Below are 21,864 nucleotides of genomic sequence, written 5' to 3'. Positions count from 1 at the left end.
TATTAAGAATGAAATTTTCTGGCATTAAATATGTGTCTTTCTAAAAATGAACACTAAGTTATAACCACCCCCACCTGTTGCACACTGGGTGGCTGCCTACCTTGCCTCCTTCTAGTCCCTAGCTCTAGTTCTAAAGAATATTCTATAGGAAAACAGGGAGTAATTGCAGGAATGTGTAACATAAGGTACAGCCAACCTAATTAATCCTTTAGCTGAAAAGGACTTCACTGATCATCTGGCTCAAACCCTTTATTTTACAGATGATGAAATTAAGTCCCTGAGAGATTATGTCTTGCCCAAAATCTTGAGTTAGTGACTAGTCACAGCTAGAACCTTAGGCTTTACTGATTCCTTATCCAGGATTCTTTCCATTGTGTCATATTTCTTCATACTTTAAAATCTGAACCTGTAATATTAGGTGTTTATAATAGCTATAGAATATAAATCTGGTTAAGTTCTCTGTATGTCCTAAATTAGGAATTCTTTTACAAGATCTAAATGATATCTTAAAAACACAACCAATTTTCCCCTACTCATTAATTCCCATCCTGTTTTGTGTTTATGGTAGAAAGGCCACTGAATTTGTTATCAGAAAATATGCTTTTGAGTTTAAATTCTTCAGTTTATTAGCTGTGACTGTGGACAAATTACCAAAGGTCTTTAAGCCTCAATTTCCCTATCAGTTTATGAAAGCTAGTTTTTAGCAATCCCATACTTAACCTTTGAGGGTGTGTGTGCTTCACCTAAAACCAAAAGGGGCTAAGAAGAAAAAAAGAAAGTTGTCTGTGGTCCTCAGAGCTAATGAACCGTATTTCCTTAGCTCCAGCCCTTTTGTGAGTGGCAGTGATCATCTGGTTAGCATAGAACTGTGTTGAGGGCAGCTAGGTAGTGAAGTATATAGAGTGCCAGCCCTGGAGTCATGGAGACCTGAGTTTGAATTTGACCTCTGACACTAATTGTGTAATTCTGGGCAAATCACTTAACAGTTTGCCTCCATTTCCTTATCTATAAAATGGGCTGGGGACAATGGCAAACTACTCCAGTGTTTTTGCCAAGAAAACCCCAAATGGAGTCACATGACTGAAATTACTGAACAAGAAGTTGTCTATGTGGATTTATCCTCCTAATATATAGACTATATATCCACAGATGTTCCAGATACAGGCAGCCATTAACCAATATAGAGGATTTGCCTCAAACCCATGTCCCTATCCTGCAGTTAACCAAAGTCCCCAATGCCCTCCCACTCACTAACACCCAAAGGGTAAACATACACTTAGTTATAAGTATATGGCACCTTTACCACTGGATTCCTCCTCTATCTTCTGTTTTTCATGTACCAACTTTGGTTGGTACCTCCATTCTATCCTTCTGCCCTCACTCTTAGGAGAAGTGTCTCAACAGCAGCACTGAATGGGACCCCAATCCCTCCTCACAGTTTGTTCACTAAAGAGGAGCCAATTAGTGGAGCCAATGAATTGTTAGATATAGAGGAAGATTTTTTGGTAACTGGCATTCCTCTTTCTAGTTCTTTATTCCTTGAATGTATTCCTCAACTTCAACTCTATTTTGCACACTCATTTAGCACCCAAAGCTTGGCAGACATACCCCATATTCTGCTTCCTCTAAAGCTTACTTTTTCCCTTTCACTGTCTTTATATTCCTGCTTGTATCCTCTGTTTTGTCTTTTTCTTATTAATTACAGCAAGAAGAGTGCATTCCAGGAGGATGCTACATCATGACCACAGTAAATACTTTGCATCATTTACAGAATATATAATGTTCACCTATTGCTTCATAATTTAGGTAGAAACATCTTGGAAGTCTTCTAGTCCACCTCCCTCCTGTTATAGACAAGGACTCTAAGGCCACACAGTTGAATATTTGGATTCACATATCATAAGCATCATGAATTATTATATAGCATAATCGCAGGTAATCATTAAAAGTATAATGTAATGCATATTCCATTAACTGGGACATTGTATGTCCACTAAAATGTCATACAGTTAATATTAGTACATGCAAAAGAATGCACAGTACCCAATACCAAATAATACAGTATTGTATGAATTAACTTAAGGACACAAATTTCAAATGATATGAGACAAAACATCATATAAAACTATTTCAGATAGAGTCCCTATGCAAAAACCTATCATAAGCACATATGAATGAATGAATGAATGAAAAAGCTTTATTAAATATTTATTATGTTCCCCTCTCGGGAGGAAGTTGAATATTCAATCAAGTGTTGATAATTCAAATTATAAAAAGGTAGTCCTTGCCCAGGAGCTTATATTTTTAATAGGAGAAGATAGCATATGTATATATATATGGTAACCAGGGAGGAATGTCAAAATGGTAGTACTGATTACTGTTTCAGAGCTAGAGTTGGAGAGGATCACACAGTCTGACATGGCATAGAGATGTCTGGGAGATGAGCCTACCTGTGAGTATATAAGATGAAAGCTCACCAGTCAGAGCCCAGGGTACTAGAAATTGGAATCCATTTTGGGACAAGAGAGCAGAGGAGACTGAAGTATAATTATGCTTACATTGCATTATATATTAATAGATAGCAGCAAAGAATAACAGCAATAAAATCACATTTTGTAGCCAACAAATAGGTCATATACAACACATAACAGCATACTTATATACAAAGACCTCCTTTCATATAGTCTACAAATGGTCATCATCTAACTATATGAGTAACCACTTCTCTAATTTTCCCCAAAGTTTCATAAATAAGCTTGGTGAGAAGACTATTATTAGGCCTGGAAATTTTACTATGACCGAGTTTTTGGATGACCAAGGCTGACTGTTATAGTCACCAAATTTTCCATATGCATTCTGTTCTTTAGATGTCTCTGCAGCCAAAGAATTATGCTAGAAAGGGCTACCTTTTGTTCAGTTCTTACCAAGAACTGAAATTATTCATTTGTTGGGAGCAAAAAGCATTTCTTCATATGAGTTATCCTATAAGTTATTATCAAGAAAGATAGTCTCTCTGAAAATGACCATCAGGTTCTTCCTCTCAGAGTCTGCTTAGATGTCTACTCATCACTCTAGTCCTATTCTTCTTCAAAATTAATTTATTTCATTATAAAACAGTGGTCATCAAAACAATTTGGCACTGGCTAAGAGACAGAAAGGAGGATCAGTGGAATAGACTTGGGGCAAGTGACCTCAGCAAGACTGTCTATGACAAGCCCAAAGATCCCAGCTTTGGGGACCAAAATCCACTATTTGATAAAAACTGCTGGGAAAATTGGAAGACAGTGTGGGAGAGATTAGGCTTGGATCAACACCTCACACACCAAGATAAACTCAGATTGGGAGAATGACTTGAACATAAAGAAAGAAACTGTAAGTAAATTATGTGAACACAGAATAGTATACATGTCAAACCTTTGGGAAGGGAAAATTTTTAAAACCAAGCAAGACTTAGAAAGACTCACAAAATGTAAATTAAATAATTTTGACTACATCAAATTAAAAAGTTTTTGTACAAACAAAACCAATGTAACCAAAATTAGAAGGGAAGCAACAAATTGGGAAACAATCTTCATAACAAAAACCTCTGACAAAGGTCCAATTACTCAAATTTATAAAGAGTTAAATCAATTGTATAAAAAAATCAAGCCATTCTCCAATTGATAAATGGGCAAGGGACATGAATAGGCAGTTTTCAGCCAAAGAAATCAAAACTATTAATAAGCACATGGAAAAAGTGCTCTAAATCTCTGATAATCAGAGAGATGCAAATCAAAACAACTCTGAGGTACCACCTCACACCTAGCAGATTGGCTAATATGACAGCAAAGGAAAGTAATGAATGTTGTAGGGGATGTGGCAAAGTAGGGACATTAATTCATTGCTGGTGGAGTTGTGAATTGATCCAACCATTCTGGAGGGCAATTTGGAACTATGCCCAAAGGGTGCTAAAAGACTGTCTGCCTTTTGACCCAGCCATAGTACTGCTGAGTTTGTACCCCAAAGAGATAATAAGGAAAAAGACATACAAAAATATTCATAGCTGTGCTCTTTGTGGTGGGGTGGCAAAAAATTGGGAAATGAGGGATGCCCTTCAATTGGGGAATGGCTGAACAAATTGTGGTATATGTTGGTAATGGAATACTATTGTGCTCAAAGGAATAATAAAATGGAGGAATTCCATGGGGACTGGAACAACCTCAAGGAACTGATGCGGAGTGAAAGGAGCAGAACCAGGAGAACAATGTACACAGAGACTGATACACTGTCAATCAAATGTAATGAATTTCTCCATTAGTGGCAAAGCAATGATCCAGGACAACCTGGAGGGATCTATGAGAAAGAACACTATCCACATTCAGAGGAAAAACTGTGGGAGTAAAAACACCAAAAAAAAACACAACTGCTTTATTAGATGGGTCAAGGTGGATAGGACTGGGGATGTAGACTCTAAATGAACATCCTAGTGCAAATACCAACAATATGGAAATGGATTCTGATCAGGAACACATGTAATACCCAGTGGAATTGTGTGTCAGCTATGGGAAGAGTGGGGAGAGGGGAGGGAGGAATAGAAAATGATTTTTGTAACCAAGGAATAATGTTTGAAATTGACCAAATAAAAAAAAAATTTTAAATTCATTTATTTCTTTCATAGACAATAATAATATGGTTGTGATACATCGTCTTTATAGAGAAAATTTTGGAGGAGATATTCGTAGATCAATAAATTGCCCAATATTTCAACTTTTTGCTGGAAAGACCTCCCACCAGTCCACTATTCTTATGTATTCCCTGCACATCAACATTTCTTAGCAGAATTTTATCTTCTGTTAGAACTTGACAGTGAATTTTAGCATCACATTATCTCTTATTTCTAGTAGGGTTTGTCTGAGCTAAGGCTATACAGTAGACCTCTTCTAGCTAATTTGTCAACCAAGAGTCATATAGGTTTATATCTTTACCATCTTCTGAGACTATTATTCCTATGAGAAGGTAAATATGACTCCCACCTAAACATTGGCAGGCATGGAAAAAAATCCTATAAAAGAATTCCTGATATCATTGTATGTGTACACTATAAATACCACATATTGATTGACTCCACTAGACATTCTGCTAAGGCTTGAAAGTCCCCAGAATTTTTAACAATGCAAAGTTAAATTGTTCACATTGTGGGTTTCACTAAGGATCATAAAGTATGATTCTAAATTTCCTTATTCCTCCTAAAGCCAACACCTTCTTAAGCAGTTTGCTTTTAAAATCTCTTTATCCAAAGTAGATACTTATAAGGAAACCACCTATATAGAAATATTTCTCATACAACATCTTGATAACTAAAGAAACTTTCTGGTTCCTAGTTCATTTTGCTTCTTCATACTTGGTGAAATTGTCATCACTAGAATATTGTTTATATTATTCCTATCTCTAGAAATTTTAAAATACACAAATGAAAGCTATAAAGAATCTTGTAGTCTTTAAATATGCATCAGTTTGTAATACTTTTCTTCAAACCTATCAAGAATGAATGTAATAATTTTTATAGACACCTCTTGTCATCTGGGGTCATTAAAATGTTTCTAACTCAAATGCCCTTTCTCAATCCAAGGGCCCAGAGTCTTTGTATAGTACTGTCATGAATATAAGTGCTTTGAAAAGAATCAACTGTTTCCTGTTACCCACTGTAGGATCAGTTACAATCTGATATAACACTTCTTTGCATACCTCCAACTTCTTTCATTGTCTCAACAGTAGATATTTTTATGTTAATTTTATATTATGTACATGTTTCAGGCAGCTAGGTGGCATAGTGGATAGAGTGGCAGGCCTGAAGTTAGGAACATTCTTATTCCTGAGATCAAATTTAGCCTCAGACCACCTATGTGACTCTGGGAAAGTAATTTAACCCTCTTTGCCTCTTTTTTCTCATCTGTAAAATGAGCTAGTAAAGGAAATGACAAACCATTTAGGTATCTTTGCCAAGAAAACCCCAAATGGGGTCACAAAGAGTCTGATATAATTAAAAGATGATTGAACAATAATTTATTCCAATCTATGTTGTCTCCCTCATCAGAACATAATTTTTAGGGCAAAGACTGTTTCACTTTTGTCTTTATATTCCTAGAGCTTAGTAAGGCACCTAGCATATAGCATGTGCTTAATAAACATTTGTCAATTGATTGGTTGAGGAATAAAGATTGAGTCCCTGAGCTGGGAATAATCAACTTCCTGGGTTTGATCACTTTCAAAACCCAGTTTCAGTCCAGACCACTGAGACAATTAGGACAAGTTTAATGCATAAATTTCACAAATATTAATGGCATTCTGTCTCATAGAAGTCCAAAGTTTTCAGCCACACTTTCATATGACAAAGGTTACTCTCCCAATATGCCACAGATTACCTTCACAGGCTTGGATATCACCATAGGTTCCTACTTATCCCTCAAAAACAAAATACTTGTATCCATGTTTGTAACCTCTATTAGTATATATTGAGCTTTATCTGGCAGACTTCAATTAGCTTAGTGATGGTCAAATTTAAGTTACCAAACTGTCACCAATTTATACTTGAAACTAAGCTCCATAGTCTTGGAACTTCCCAGTGGTACCTCACTTCAACGCCCCAAACTCTAATTTGTGTACAGATTAATGAATGCTACACTCAGTAAGCCCTCTACTGGAATATTCAGTTACTTAGGACCATCATTCTCTTGACAAAAGAAGAACTTGCCTATGTCTTTATAAGCCATAGGTTACAGCTTATAGTTTGTGGGTGGGTCAGTTTACCAATTCTCAAAAGCTCATTCACACTTTTCATCTTAATGAACTCCAAGTAGAATTGAAAAGGTCAGGCCAGATGAACATTTCTGGTCCTACTTTTGACTCTTCACAAATTTTTAATAGTAGCCATCAAATTCTAGAGCCACGTTGGTGAACCTGACACACATGCTGGAGCAGGCTGCTGCTCCGTTCCCCTTCTCCACATGCACCTAAGGACATTTCTTACATCACCTGCCTCTTTGCTCAGCAGCCCAATGGAAATACTTCTTCCCTCCCCTGCCTAGGGTAAGGCAGAGGGCTCACGTGCAGTATGAGGGTTGTAGTTTGGTCATTCAGTCTCTAAAAGGTTTGTAATGGAGGGGGAGAAATGGAGTCCCCCACCACTGAATTCAGGACCAGAAACTGGTAGAGATGGAATGGAGCCAAAAGGTAGAGAGAGGGAATAGATTGTTTTCCCTCTCTCTTTCCTTGGTAAACCCCACACTGGTTGGCTTCAGAATCACAGATTACTGTTCCCTCAGAGACTTGGTTGAAATAAAGTACAGGGCAGACAGCTTCTCCCTCTCTGAGAAGAGAAGTGTAGTTTTCCTCCCTCCAAACTCCAAGTCCCTTTTCTTGGATACTATGAAGCGATCTGATAAATAGCTATTTATTCTAAAGAACCACATGAAAGGTAGGGCAAGTGAGTTGTGGGATAAGGTGATAAGAAGGTGGGAAATAGGAAGTCCCTAAATAACAATTGAACCCCTTCTCCCCAAGTCCTGCAGGTCAGACTTTTCCTACCTGACCCTATGGGATCAGTTGTGAGAGTTGTCCTTATTCCTAGCTGTCCTAGCTATGATATCAAATTCAAGGCTGTCTAGAGGGATTGAGAGGAAATCTTCTTGTGATGAATAGCCTTCTGGCAAAGTCCTATTCTCTCTGGTTTGTCTTCACTGGATACTGGGGTCTGGCTTCAAAGGAGGATGCTCCAGGCACAAAGGTTCACTCAGATCAACCTCTCTGGTGGGCTTCCCAAAAAGAAGTTAATTCAACTATTTGGATCTTCTCAGTTCCTCTGTTCCTTCTCTGGAATTCTCTCTCCTTCCTGCCCTTCCCCCATTGGAGTTGGTCTTCCAGCATGATGAGTCTGCTTTCCTCTCTTACATCGTACATCACTGTCCTAGAGTCTTTAGATTCTTTTGAAATGGTTATCTAGTGAGTTTCCTTTCTGAATCAATGCTTACTGCCAGGTGAAAGCCTATTTGAAAAAGGCTCTAAAAACTTGGCATTTGTCAATGGACAACTTTAGGCCAGCATCTAACTGATCAAGTATTTTCATTAGTCTTTTCTCATACTCTTCTAGAATCCTTTCAAAGATAGGTAAACTAGGTAGTTCCTGACTCAAACCACTTTCACTATGAGTCTTTGAAATTTTTTCTGTCATTCCTAAGATTCCTTGGATCATATGCTCAAAATGGCAGACTTGCAGGACAGATAAAAGCTATCTTCTTATTTTCCTAAGTTATGGGGATTTGATAATATGCACTGTATAGGTCATATACTAGCTTCCTATCAAATAGTCCAGTGCATCTTGAACCTACAAGATGGTCTACTCACCCCATTCCAAAAAACAAATATTTTATTTTCCACTTATATGTGAAAATACATTTTTGTAGATTTTTTGGTGAATATCTCTTCCACAAAATGACAAATATGAAAAATATTCTATATTATTTCACATATGAAATATATTATCATATTGCTTACATGGATGAGGAAGAAGAGGGAAAGTGAAAGAAAAGGAGAGAATTTAGTACTCAAAACTCAATATAACTGTATTAATAGCATTTGCTATAATTTGGCTGAATTCTGAGAGTAGTGTATAAATTTTCTATGGCCTTAGCTCCCATTAGCCTTTGTCTCACCAAGGGGAACAGTATCCTAATATTATAATTTTCGTTAAACTTTCCCTGAGATGTTATCTTTGGATGTGGGTGACAAGGTGGTCTTTTGTCTTGCTTTCATAGCCTATATATATGAATGTTTAAGAAAGCAAACTTGTAAGTTCTTTCTATTTGAAATCAGATTTTTTTTCTCAAATAATCATATTGGATATAGTAGTTCATTATATCAAACTGGCTGCTTCATGCTTTTGAGTCTAATCAGAAGTACTTTTTAACTGTGTCTGCTTTAGTGCTTACCTGGAACATGCATAGATGATACCCATGCAAGACTATACATCTCCCTCCAAAGCCAGATCTCAACGTGCAGCATAAATCTGGAAGGATTCTATAACTCATGCTAGTGACTGTTTAGGAACTTCACATAAGCTTTCTGTCAATTCTCTACAAAGCCAAATCATTTTTCTAGTACTTACAAAATTTCTATCACTGTAACATTAGATTCTTGTTTTCAGTGTGCATATGAGGTTGAATACAGATTCTTGTCCTTTGAGATTGTTTATTAGTCTCCTTAATGTCTCCAATTAAGTCACCAGCCACCACTAAAATGTCTCTGTCATAAATCCTATTTAAGATTCAAATAGCACTTCACAAGACGGATAAGGGAACTCCTCTGAGAAGGATCCTAACTTGCTGTTGGGGAAATCCTTGCTCTGAATCTATATCCAACTTGTTCCCTATCTTCAAAAGCCAACTTTTTCTCAATCACAGAATCTTTAGATATTCTCTTTTTTTAGGAGAATCTTAAATATCACCTTTAAATACTGGGTCTTTGTAGGGGGTAATCTAATGACCCATTTCTGGGTATTCTCTCTATTATGGTATTATCTCTCTAGAGATGCTCAAATGAATCAAGGATCTACATAACATATGTTATTACTGTCTACCTCCCCAAGCCTTCAGGCAAATCATACATAATGTCTCCCAAAGCTTTGACTTTGGTATAAGTTGACATAATTTGTTTCAAAAGTCATTTGTGGATAGTAACCCAATTATATGTTTCACATGAACTCCTTAAATATTTAATACCCATATCACTCATTTTAGCTTAAATTTCACTCTTGAAGTGCATTAGGAATAGAACAAATTTGAATGCTTAAGCAAGCAACCATGCAAATTAATGAACTATGTAGTTGTAGTGAAGGTTCAATTAAATAATATGAATTAATGGCAAACTATTGTTTAGAGCATTTTAATAAATTAGATATTAGAGCATTTTAATAAATAGAAAGTAAAGTAAAATAGTGCTTTCTGACACAAAAACAAGTCAAAAAGAGGAGGAAAAGAAATCTTTCTTAAAAGAATTACAATTTGATCCAACCATTCTGGAAAGCAATTTGGAACTATCTCAAAAAGACTTTAAAACTGTACATACCTTTTGATCCATCAACACCACTACTAGACCTGTTTCCCAGAGAAATTTTTTAATGAAGGGGAAAAGACATATTTGTATGAAAAAATATATTTTATGGTAGCAAAGAATTGGAAATTGAGGGGATATTTGTTAATTAGGGAATAACTGAATAAGTTAAATTAATATAATGGAATATTATTGTGCTATAATACACAGGGTGATATCAGAAAAACCTGGAAAGACTTACATGAACTGATGAAAAGTGAAGTGAGCAGAACCAGAAGAACATTGTTCATAGTAATAGTAATAGTTTTTGATGGAACTGTGAAAGACTTAGCTATTCTCAGCAATACAATGATATGAGACAATCCTGAAGACTCATGATGAAAAATGTCATCTCCCTCCAGAGGAAGAATGATGGAGTCTGAATGCAGACTAAAACATACTATATTTCACTTTCTTCTCCTTTCCTCAGTGACTAATATGGAAAAATATTTTATATAATTGCACATGTAAAATCCATATCAAATTGCTAACTATCTAAGAGGAGGGATAGGAAAGGGAAGGTGAGAAGGAAGTTGGGAATTTGAAACACAAAACCTAAAAAGAGAATGTTAAGATTGTTTTCATATGTAATTAGAGAAAATAAAATACTAAAAATAAAAAGAAGCACAGATTTCTCTTTAAAATAAAAATTTAGTGGAAATACATAGAATTTTAGTCACATCCACATGAATTCCTTAGATCTGGAAGAAAAAAAAAACACTTGACAATAATAATCACAGATTAGCCTCCATATTATCCAGTAGGAGACAGTGCTATCTTGCTACTAGATCCTAGTCATTAGAGCCAGGGGTTGACAATTATACCCTTGTTGATAAAGGGCTACTACACTCAACACCAGAAAGAACTCTGGAAAAATTCTATGGTTCTTTGAAAGCAGGTTACCTCTATTCTGAACTCCACTCCATTTGTGGTTGATTATATTCATCTAGTTAAGTCTAGAATTGAGATCTGTGTATATTTATCTAATTAATCCTTTTGGCTTAATTATACTTCCACATAGTCTCTCCACCCTCTTTCTTTTCCTGATGCATTTTAATCATGTGAGTATAGCACAATGGAATTAAGCACAAAAGCATGATACTTTCATCATTACTATGGAAGCAAAAGGAATATAATCAAAATTGAGAAGCCATGTTTAGATTCAGCATTGAATAATATATAAGGAGGATATGGATTCAAATTCTTCCTCAGTCACTCACTAACTCTGGAGTCTTGGGAGATTCATTTAATTCCTCTGTGCTTCAGTTTCCTAATTGGCAAAATGAAGGGACTGACCTCTAAGGTCTCTTCCAGCTATAAATTTATAATTCTGTGAAAAAAGCCTACCATGCAGGCTCTGAACAAGATTCAGGCTCTAAACAGATCTTCTGAGAAAAAAACTGACTTTATTGTGAAAACTGTAGCCACAAAGTCAAGGTCTACAGACACACCCAGTATAATCTGAGACCCTCCAGTTTTTCAGATAATAAGTATTTATGCTTTATGCAAAAAAGCTAGTTTATACAACCTCATTTTTGAGGAAGCCAGCCAACTGTATTTTCTTCCTGGAGGTCAGGAATTGATCTATCTTCTCAGAGGTAGGGCATTCTGTCTTTCTGTCTATGAGGGGGAGAACACCACCACCTGTGCCATAAATGATGATATAAAGATGGACAAATGAACCCATAGCTTCAGGAACATGTGGACACATTCCAGGACTCTGAAGGCATGCTCAAATTCCCCTTAGCAAGGATATCTTACAGGGTACTACAGGGATTTTATTATTTATTATTTTATTATTTTACTCACACTGTGGTTATTTGATTACTAATTTATAATTCTCATAAACAGTTATTCATTCAACTAATAACTGAGGATATCACTATTAAATCTATAGTTACAATGTATCACTAAAGTGCTGAATATTTAATGGAATCACATGCAGAGGAAATAAAGCCATAAAGAGGCATAAAACAATATAAATTGACTGAAGTGGCTTTATTATGTTTTCCTTTTCATTAGTCTGTATGCATTCCCCAAACTCAGAAGTTCTAGGGAAAAACTCAAGTTCTGGGACTCAGATTTCTCCATTAACCAATAAGAAGTAGTTTGGCCAAAACTTCACAAGTGTTTGAATTTGAAAAATGAAGACATGTCTAAAGTTGTGAAATAAGGTTGCAGAAAGATGATAGTGTCCTCAAAAGAAAAAAGAACTTTGGATAAGGAGTGAGTTTAGGGAAGAATATAATTAATTCTGTTTTAGATAAATTAAGTTCACACTTTCTATAGAACTACATGATATCCACAGGGTTGGTGAGATGAATGAGAGTTTAGGAGAAAGGCAAAAGCTTGGATGGACAGATCGACACATTTCCTGTTTCAAGAAGATTGTTGAAATCAGGGGAACCAATGAGATCATCAAGAAAAAAGGTAAGAGGAAAGAGAAGAGAATTTAGGACAGAGCTTTGAGGAATACCTCATAGTCAGATCGTGGGATATAGTTGATGTTTGAGGTTGGGAGCCAGATTAGAAGTTGAAAAGTGAGTAGGATGAAAGGAAGTGTAGACAATGATTGTAAAGAAAGTTGACTGTGAACGAGAGATGGAAAATATCATAACTTGAGTGAATAATATGATAAAGGGAAGATTTTTTTAATGGATGGGGAGACCTGCACATACTTGCAGGCAGTAGGGAAGAAGTAAATGAATAAAGATGAGAGTTTAGAGATAGAATAATCAAAGGTACCTATTGACACAGCAACCCTCCACTTCTAGGTAAATATCAATTGCAAAGAAGTCAAAGACTGAAAGAAAAATCTTATATATACCATAAAATGACAAACAGCACTTTTTGTAGTAACAAAAAATAAAAAAAAAAATCCTTAAAAGAAAAAGTATGCTCACCAAGTGGATAAAGACTGAACAAATTATGTTACATGAATTCATTGAAAAAAATGTGAAAAATTTAAAGAAACACAAGAGAATATAATATAGACACAAAGTCAAAAAGCATTTATCACCACTTTGTACTAGGAACGATTAATTCATGTAATAATAAAAGAAGATACAGGAGAGGAATATACATGACTAAAGTAATATAAATGAAAACAATTTTAAAAGGCAGCTGATCTCAAATTAAATGCCCCAGAGGACAGATGATGAAACATTTCCTGCTCTCTATAAAAATGTAGAGACGACTAGATCAGAATGTTTTATAAGGTGCCTGACAATTGCCATTGGAGCCCTCTTAGCTGTTTTGCTTTTGTCACAATTGAGGGTTCCATAGGTGTAGGTATAGAGTCAGAAAATGAATATAATATAAAAACAAAGAGCACCAATAGACTTTAGAAAGAAGAAAAAAACAACAGATATTCCTTCAGACAGATATTTCCATTTTTATAACTGAAAGAAATAGCACTAGTACTTCAACAATTTAAATGTAACTCTCAAACATGAAAATATAGCTTATTAATGACCAGAGATATTTTGTGCTATCAGATCTTAAAAGAATATTAGCTACAATAAAACATGAAGAATTTTCTTTTCCTTCCAAAATTTTACTCAATATTTTAAAAAATACTCAAGTAAACCCAAAAAGTATATGAGATACAAATAGAAAGTGCTTTTCCTTAGGAAATGAAGACTTCCTAAAATTAGTATTAAAATTATTTAGTTACAGAATTTCAGAATTTAGCACAAAATAAAAGGAATGAGAGCATGCAGAATCATGCAGCATTAGTCAATAGAACAAAGAGCATTTTTCTTGCCATATACTAATCACATTATCTGTTTACACAAGTACATAATTCATAATGTATTCACAGATATAATGGTTTTCAATAAAAGTAAACAAGATGAATAAAAACATTTTTGTATACATAGTAAAGCAAATCTAATTGGTGATATAAAGCTATAAATTTTCATTGTCTCATGTATTCATTTATCAGTGGAGACAAAATATAGTAGATAGGGAATTGGGAAATCTCAGTTCTGCTCCTATATCATTCCCTGGCTATCAAAATTAATTATTTAAGTGTATAATTTTTCAACTGTTCACAGATAAGGAATGAATTCATCTTCAAAATCATTAGTTAATCCATCCTACTTATAATTTAGCTCATTATATAGAGCAATAAAATTTCAGTCAAGTCAATATAACTGGCAGAAAGAGGATAAAATGGTAAGTCCAAAAGGCTAGCATTTGTTCCTGGTTCTACCAAGCTACTAAATGATCTTCTACAATACATTCTCAATAACTATCTGAAAGAAGAGAGTGTTGTAGTATCTGAATCTATCTCAGACTGATACCAAGAGGATTAATTGTTTAAAAATAATAACGCTCATTGCTTCATTTCAAAATAGGCACAGAAATAATAAATGCATTGTTTTGCTTTTGCTTTTATCACATTTTTTTCTTTAAAGGCATTTTCTCTTATTTCTTCAATAGTCTAATGGTTAGCATTAGTGTGTAATGAAATATACCTTAGACTATCTTTACCTTTTAAAAAAATCCCAGATGATAATAAGAAAGAATAATTAAAGAGAACATATGTTTAAACCAGGAACTATAGTTAAATTTGGGAAGTTTTCCATTAAAATAGTTTTAGAAAGTATATTGATATCATAGTTTCCACACTCAGCAGCTGACTCCACAGATATTTGGGAAATGAATGTGGTACAGCACAAAGAGTAGTGGCTTGTGGATTCAGAGAACCTGGATTCCAATCCTGGATTTGCCATTTATTCCCTATGCAACCTTGGGAAAGTAATTTAAATTCTCAACCTAAAGTTTTTCATCTGTAAAATGAGGTGAGTGGATGAAATGACTTCCAAGTTTAAAATATATTATTCCATCTATGCCCTCCCCATAGAAATTAATTTCTCTATATTTTATATTTATTCATGTTGTTTCCCTCTGATAGAATGTATGTTACCTGAAAGAGATTGTTTAATTTTGCCTTTGTATCCCTTGCTCCTAGTAGAATTACTGGCAATTAACTACTACTCTCAAATTCTTATTATATTTAATGAAATTAAAGGTAGCCACCATTCTAGTTTTTTCTAATATGGAGAAATTTGTAGCTGAAATAGAAATAATGGGAGTTTTAGAAGAAAGCAACCACTCCATTAAAAAATTTGTCATAAATACCATAAGTAAAATAGAGGAATGTAGAATAGTTTACCTGTCAGGTCTCTGGAGAAGGGAAGAATTTATGACCAAACAATAAACAGAGAACTTTATGAGAAGTAAAATTAATAATTTAAAACATAAGATATTTCAAATGTTTTATAAAAACAAAATCAATGTAACCATGATTAAAAGGGAAACAATAAAAAAATTATAACAAATTTCTATGATAAAAATCCTATTTCTCAAATATATAGAGAATGAAATCAAATTCATAAGAATATAGGTAATTCCCTAAATAACAAATGGTCAAAGGATATGAAAAAGCAGTTTTCAGATGAAGAAATCAAAGTTATCAGTAATCATATGAAAAATATTCTAAATCACTTTTGGTTTAAAAAATGCAAATTAAAATAATTCTGAGGTACCACCTCACACCTATTAGATTGGTAAATATGACAGAAAAGGAAAGTAACAAATGTTGAATAGGATGTGGCAAACTAATGCATTGTTGGTAGAGTTTTGAACTGATCTTACCATTCTGGAGGACAATTTGGAACTATGCCCAAAGGACTACAAAACTCTGAATACCTTTTGATCCAGTAATACTATTACTAGGTCTATATCCCAAAGAGACTTTAAAAAGAGAAAGAGGGGGGAAAGACCTATTTGTACAAAAATATTTATAGCAGGTGGCAGCTGGGTGGCTCAGTGGATTGATAACCAGGCCTAGAGGTAAGAGGTCCTAGGTTCAAATCTGGTCTCAAATACTTCCTGGCTCTGCCTGGGCAAGTCACTTAATCCCCATTGCCTAGCCATTACCACTCTTCTGCCTTGGAACCAATATACAGTATTGATTCTAAGACAGAAGGTAAGGACTTTATATATATGTACACACATATATATTTTCACTTTAGTTTATTTGTGTTTTATTTGGGGGTTTTGGTTTTAGTTTTGTGTGAGAATTCTTTTATAATGATAAACAATATGGAAATATATTTTGTATAATACAAGTATAACCCAGATCAAATTGCTTACCACTTCCAGGAAGGGGGAAGGGAGACAATTTGAATCTTATAGCTTCAGAAAACAAATTTGGAAATTGTTATTATACGTAATTGGGAAAATAAAATATTTTTTAGAAGTTGTCATAAATAAGGAGAAGAAATACAGATATAAGCTAATGTGAATCTGGGTCATGGAAGAACATATTTCAATTACTTCAAAGGGAAAAAAAAAAGAGGTGACTGGGGCTTGCTAGGTGGCTTAATGGATTGAGAGTCAGGCCTAGAGATGAGAGGTCCTGAGTTCAAATCTAACCTCAGATACTTCCTGTCTGTTACCTTGGGCAAGTCACTTAACCTCCTCTTACCTAGCCCTTACCTCTTTTCTGGACAGATTCAAGATGGAAGGTATGGGTTTAAAAAAAGAAGAGGTGACTGAGTCTAAGGGAGTTGGGAATCTTTAAGGAATGATATTCTGAGAACTAATGGAACTATTGAGGAAGAGGTTTATATGTCCGCAAAATCACCTCAAATATTAAAAGACACATATTAGAGAGAAAAGCAAGAGCAAATAATTGAGGAGTTATGGAAAAGAGGAACAGTCCTGTACTAATAATGTAAGAAGCTCTAAAACCCGTTGAACTGAGGTTGTCAATAACAAGAACTATAAAAATGGTATTTTTGTCTATACTTGTAACAATGGTAAGGAGAAGACCAAGCTACCAAAAAAAAAATCTTATGTTTCTTGCCCTTAAAATTAAAGAAAGAAAGCCGTACATTTCATTTTAGAATCCATACTAAATATTGATTCCAATACTTCTAGGTTAATATGGCCTCAAAGTAGAAGCAAGGCTCTTTCTCTCCTCTCTACCAACCAATATAAAGTGCCTCAAAAGGACAATAACCAAGATAAAATGAGCAAAGGGGCTCCACTGTAGGGCACAGCATTGAATGTATGCAGAGTTTGGGCATTTCCACACTAAAAGGGGGCAAAATTACTACCACCAAAGTGTGAGCTCATCACCTCTCCCCCACTTGACCTAAAGCACCAGAATCAGAGTGAGCACAGGGCAATCTTTAGGTTCTTGAGGGCTGACTGAGTACACCACAGACTTACCCCTGAGAGCAGCGAGACTTGAGACCCCAGGAGACTGAGGAAATATGAAGATTGGGCATGAAGTTTGGGCAGAGAGGGACTGTACACAGCAGACACTGCAAAGACTTGAAAAATAGCCTCAGAGCAAAACTTCTTTGGAGCTCAATACAAAGATCGCCCACCTTCTTCACTCAGACTTCTGATCAGGAAGGAAGAAAGCAATGGCCACCAACAACCAAGAACTACAATTCACAACTAACAAAAACAAAACAAACAAAAAAAAACAAGGGAAAAATACAAGAAAAAACCTTGACCCTAGATAATTTTTATGAAGAAAAATTCCAGACCACAGAGGAGACAACAAAAGACAACAAACAAGTAAATACATCCAAACCTTCTTAAAAAAATGGAAATTGGTCACAAGTTCTTGAGGAGCTCAGATTTGGGATTATGAACCAAATTAGAAAGATAGAAAAAACTTGGCAAGAAAAGTGGGAAATAGTTCAAAAAGAAAATAATAGTTTAAAAGACAGAAACTCCCACTTGGAAAAAGAAGCCCAGAAATCAAATGAAATGATAAGCAAACTGGAGACCAGAATTGAATAGCTGGAAGTCATGAAAAGCAGGATAGATGAAACCGAAAAGGAAAATCAAAAGACCATAGCTGAAACCCAAACTGTGAAAAACAGAATTGGGCAAGTAGAAGCTAATGATCTCACAAGATAGCGAGAATTAATAAAGCAAAGTCAAAAGAATGAAAAAATAGAAGGAAACATAAAATATTTAATTGAATAAACTAGTGACCTGGAAAACTAGTCTAGAAGAGACAATTTGAGAATCATAGGTCTACCTGAAAACCTAGAAATAAACAGAAACCTTGGCATCATACTACAAGAAATTATTCAAGAAACTGCCCTGATATTCCTCAACAAAAGGGCAAAATAGACATTGAAAGAATCCATAGATCACCCTCTAATTAAATATCAAAAGACAACCCCCAGAAATGTAATTACCAAATTCAAGAGCTTCCAAGCCAAAGAGAAAATGTTACCAGAAGTCAGAAAGAGACAATTCAAATATCAAGGAACACCTACCCATCAAAATTGACTATATACTTCCAGGGGAAAGTATGGGCATGTAACAAAATAAAAGAGTTCCAAGTATTTATAAAGAAAAGACCAGAACTAAATGGAAATTTTGATGTCCAAATACAAAAATCCAGAGAAACATGAAAAGGTAAATAATAGAGGGGGGGGAAATATTTTTTCTTTTTTTAAAGGGCTTTCAATAAGGTCAAATTGTTTATATTCCTATATGGAAAAATGTTATTTATAACTGTCAAAAATTTTATTTAGTTAGAAGAATTATGCACAGGTTTAAGGTGAGATACAAAAAAAAAAGAAGAAAAGGGAGTAATAGAAGATGGTATCAAGAGAAACTTGAAGGAATAAGAATAAGAGGATAATTTATATCATATAAGGAGGTACATGTGAGGAGGAGAGGAAAATACTATTATAAGAATGAGAGAGAGTGCTAATAGGTAACACTTAAACCTTACTCTCAGTGGAATCAATTCTGAGAGTAAAGAACATCTAGATTGTAGCATACCAGGCATATTAGCATCTTTGATGTATTGATATTGTATCTTATGTATTCATTTACCAGACTCATTGTCATGTTACTTAATGATCATTGTATGGATGAATCTGCAGTCTAAAGGGCAAGAGAATTCCTGAGTGGGGCATTACTGGCCACAGTGTCCTAGCTCACGCCTTGTCAGACCACATTCCTTTCCAAGGCGCATGTTGGATTAATCTCCTCCTCTTTGATTTCATTTCAATTCAACCAATGTTAAAACCTATGTCATGTTACATATTCACTAATCACCTCCCACTTGACATTCCTAAAATCTCCAATAAAAGTTGGGGAACATGAGCGAGTCTCCCTCTGGATCTTCTGAATGCTCTTGATCCTCTTGCCACTCTAGCTTCTCTCGCTCCTCATGCCCTCTTGTTTCTTGCAACGCTGTTGCCTCTCATACTTCTCATTAATCCTTATGCTCTCTTGCTCATGAGAAGTTTTACCTGAGCTCATTGCTCCCCATGTGTTTTCTTGTTTCTCTAACTTCTCATTATTCCTCTTGCTCTCTTGCTCTTGAGAAGTATTACCAGAGATCACTGTACCCCACGTGTTTTAACTTGTTGTCTCTGGGTCTTTATTCCTGCATTTCTCCCTCTATCTCTATTATCTATTCATCCACTTTCCTTTAGTCTCCATTCTCCTTCTCAGGTCACCACCTACAAGTGAGTTGTGTTGGAACTGCAGGTGTCTCCTACATAGATACATTGGGGTATCAAAATCTATCTTACCCTACAAAAAAGTTGAGAGGGAAAAACAAGGTGGGGAGTGTGATGGGGAGACCAAAAAAGGGAGGGGAAGGGGGGAAGGGAATTTAATAGACCCTAAAGAAAAATTAAAAGGGAATAAGAAGGGAAGGGGTGAAAAGGGAAGTTAAATAAGGGTGGGGAATAGGGGAACTGATTAAAAGCAAAACACTGGTATAGAAGGAAATAATGAAAAAAGAAAGGGTAGGACTAGGAGAGGAAATCAAAATGATGGGGAATACAAAGATGGTAATCATAACTCTGAATGTGAATGAATGAACTCACCCATAAAACGGAAGCAAATAGCAGAATGGATTAGAAACCAAAATCCCACCATATGTTAACAAGTAACACACATGAAGCAGGTAGACACACGTAATGTAAAGGTAAAATGCTGGAGCAAAATCTATTGGGCATCAACTACGTATAGATTCCAAGGCAGAAGAATCCTAAGGGATAGGCAATTGGAGGTTAAGTGACTTGCCCAGGGTCACATAGCTAGAAAGTATCTGAGGCCAGAATTGAACTTAGGTCCTTTTGACTCCAAGCCTGTTGTTCTATCTGTTATATTACCTAGCTATTCCTGTTCTTTGTCCTTTTTATACTAAGAAGAATGATCTTTGGACTGAAAAGATAGGCACTTAAGTAGGTGAGTAACAAGCATGTATTAAGTAAATATAGTGTGCCAGGCACTGGTGATACAAATACAAGCCAAAAGAAAGACAATTCTTTCCCTCAAGGAAGTTATGTTCTAATGCATTCTAATAGGAAATCACAACACATGAAAGGGATTTGAAATGAGGGGAAGGAAGGCTAACAGGCAGGGGCAAAGAATCAGAAGTACTGCTGGGAAGAGAATGTAGTATGGACAGGCTGGGTTCATCCCCACAAAGGGGGTACCAAAAAGAACTCACCACTGGGAGAAGGAACCTATAGGGCAGAGAAATATTGTAGGGTAAGAAACCTCCCAAATTCAAAGGGAAGTTCTAGGGTGAGATGGTAACCAAGGCATGGGTGCTCCTCACATCAATAAAGAAGATGATGAGACATAGAAAAGTAAACATCACTCATATGAGCCACCAAGGATCAGCTAGGACTATAATATGGTCTTCCATAATCAGTAAATGAATTACTTATCCTCTTCTCCTCCATAACCCTATTTGTAACATTTTTGCACCAGAGTCTATAACTAATCAGGCCTCATTCACTGAATAACTTTACAAATATACATTAATACTGAACTGTATAGCTATTGCTCAACCAGGAACAATTCAGGATTAGAGCCTCAAACTCTGGGCTCCTCATCTTCACAACTGTATTCAAGACAGAATCTCAGACACAAAATTCTTGTCTTCAGTTCCTTGTCTAGAAATCAGGCCTCTGACTTCTGGGTAAAATATGATTTGTTCTCTGGTGCTTGAGAGAGAAGTAACTCTGCTCTCACAGGCCTCTTAAAAATCAACATTACTATTTATTTGTATTATAGCTGGAAAATTATTCTTCCTATCCTTATCCTCTTGATAAATATAGAGTCATTGACTGACTAGGTGAAAAACCTGTTGCATAAGCTACCTATATCCATTCATTCATTCATTCCTATTCATCTCAGGCCTACCCTTCCCAATATGGATCCTTCATATCATTAAGTCTTGCTATACATCATTCCACTTAATGTAATATGCACTAATGCCAATCTTTGCTGTTCTTTGAATTCAGTATTCCATTATTCATCACTTCCCTTTGCACAGGCTCCTCCCCATACCATCTTCACTTCTTAGAATTGTGTGAAGTAATTTATTTAGGGGATGTAGATCCTATGCATCCTTGTGGTGTGTCCCTTGTCATTTCTGATGGCTGAACACCTGGATTTCCTGTCAACATGGGCTTCCTGAGCATCAGTCTGGCAGAACTAGCACAAGGTAACCACAAAGGAAGGCACACGTTCAGTTTAAAACAAGTGCAAGAAGTAGAGAGAGGGTCTTTTTGATTCTATACTTGTCTCTGTACTGTCATTTCTCTATGAGCTGTTCCTTATCTGTTCTGGCCATTTTTGGCAAGCTGGGGCCTGAGCCAGCTAAATGGAGAATCAGATCTATCTTTAGGGATAGATCTGATTAAGAAAGGCTGAGGT

This window comes from Monodelphis domestica, chromosome 4, assembly GCF_027887165.1.
Source record: "Monodelphis domestica isolate mMonDom1 chromosome 4, mMonDom1.pri, whole genome shotgun sequence".
Taxonomy (NCBI): domain Eukaryota; kingdom Metazoa; phylum Chordata; class Mammalia; order Didelphimorphia; family Didelphidae; genus Monodelphis; species Monodelphis domestica.
This window is presented reverse-complemented; position numbering follows the sequence as displayed.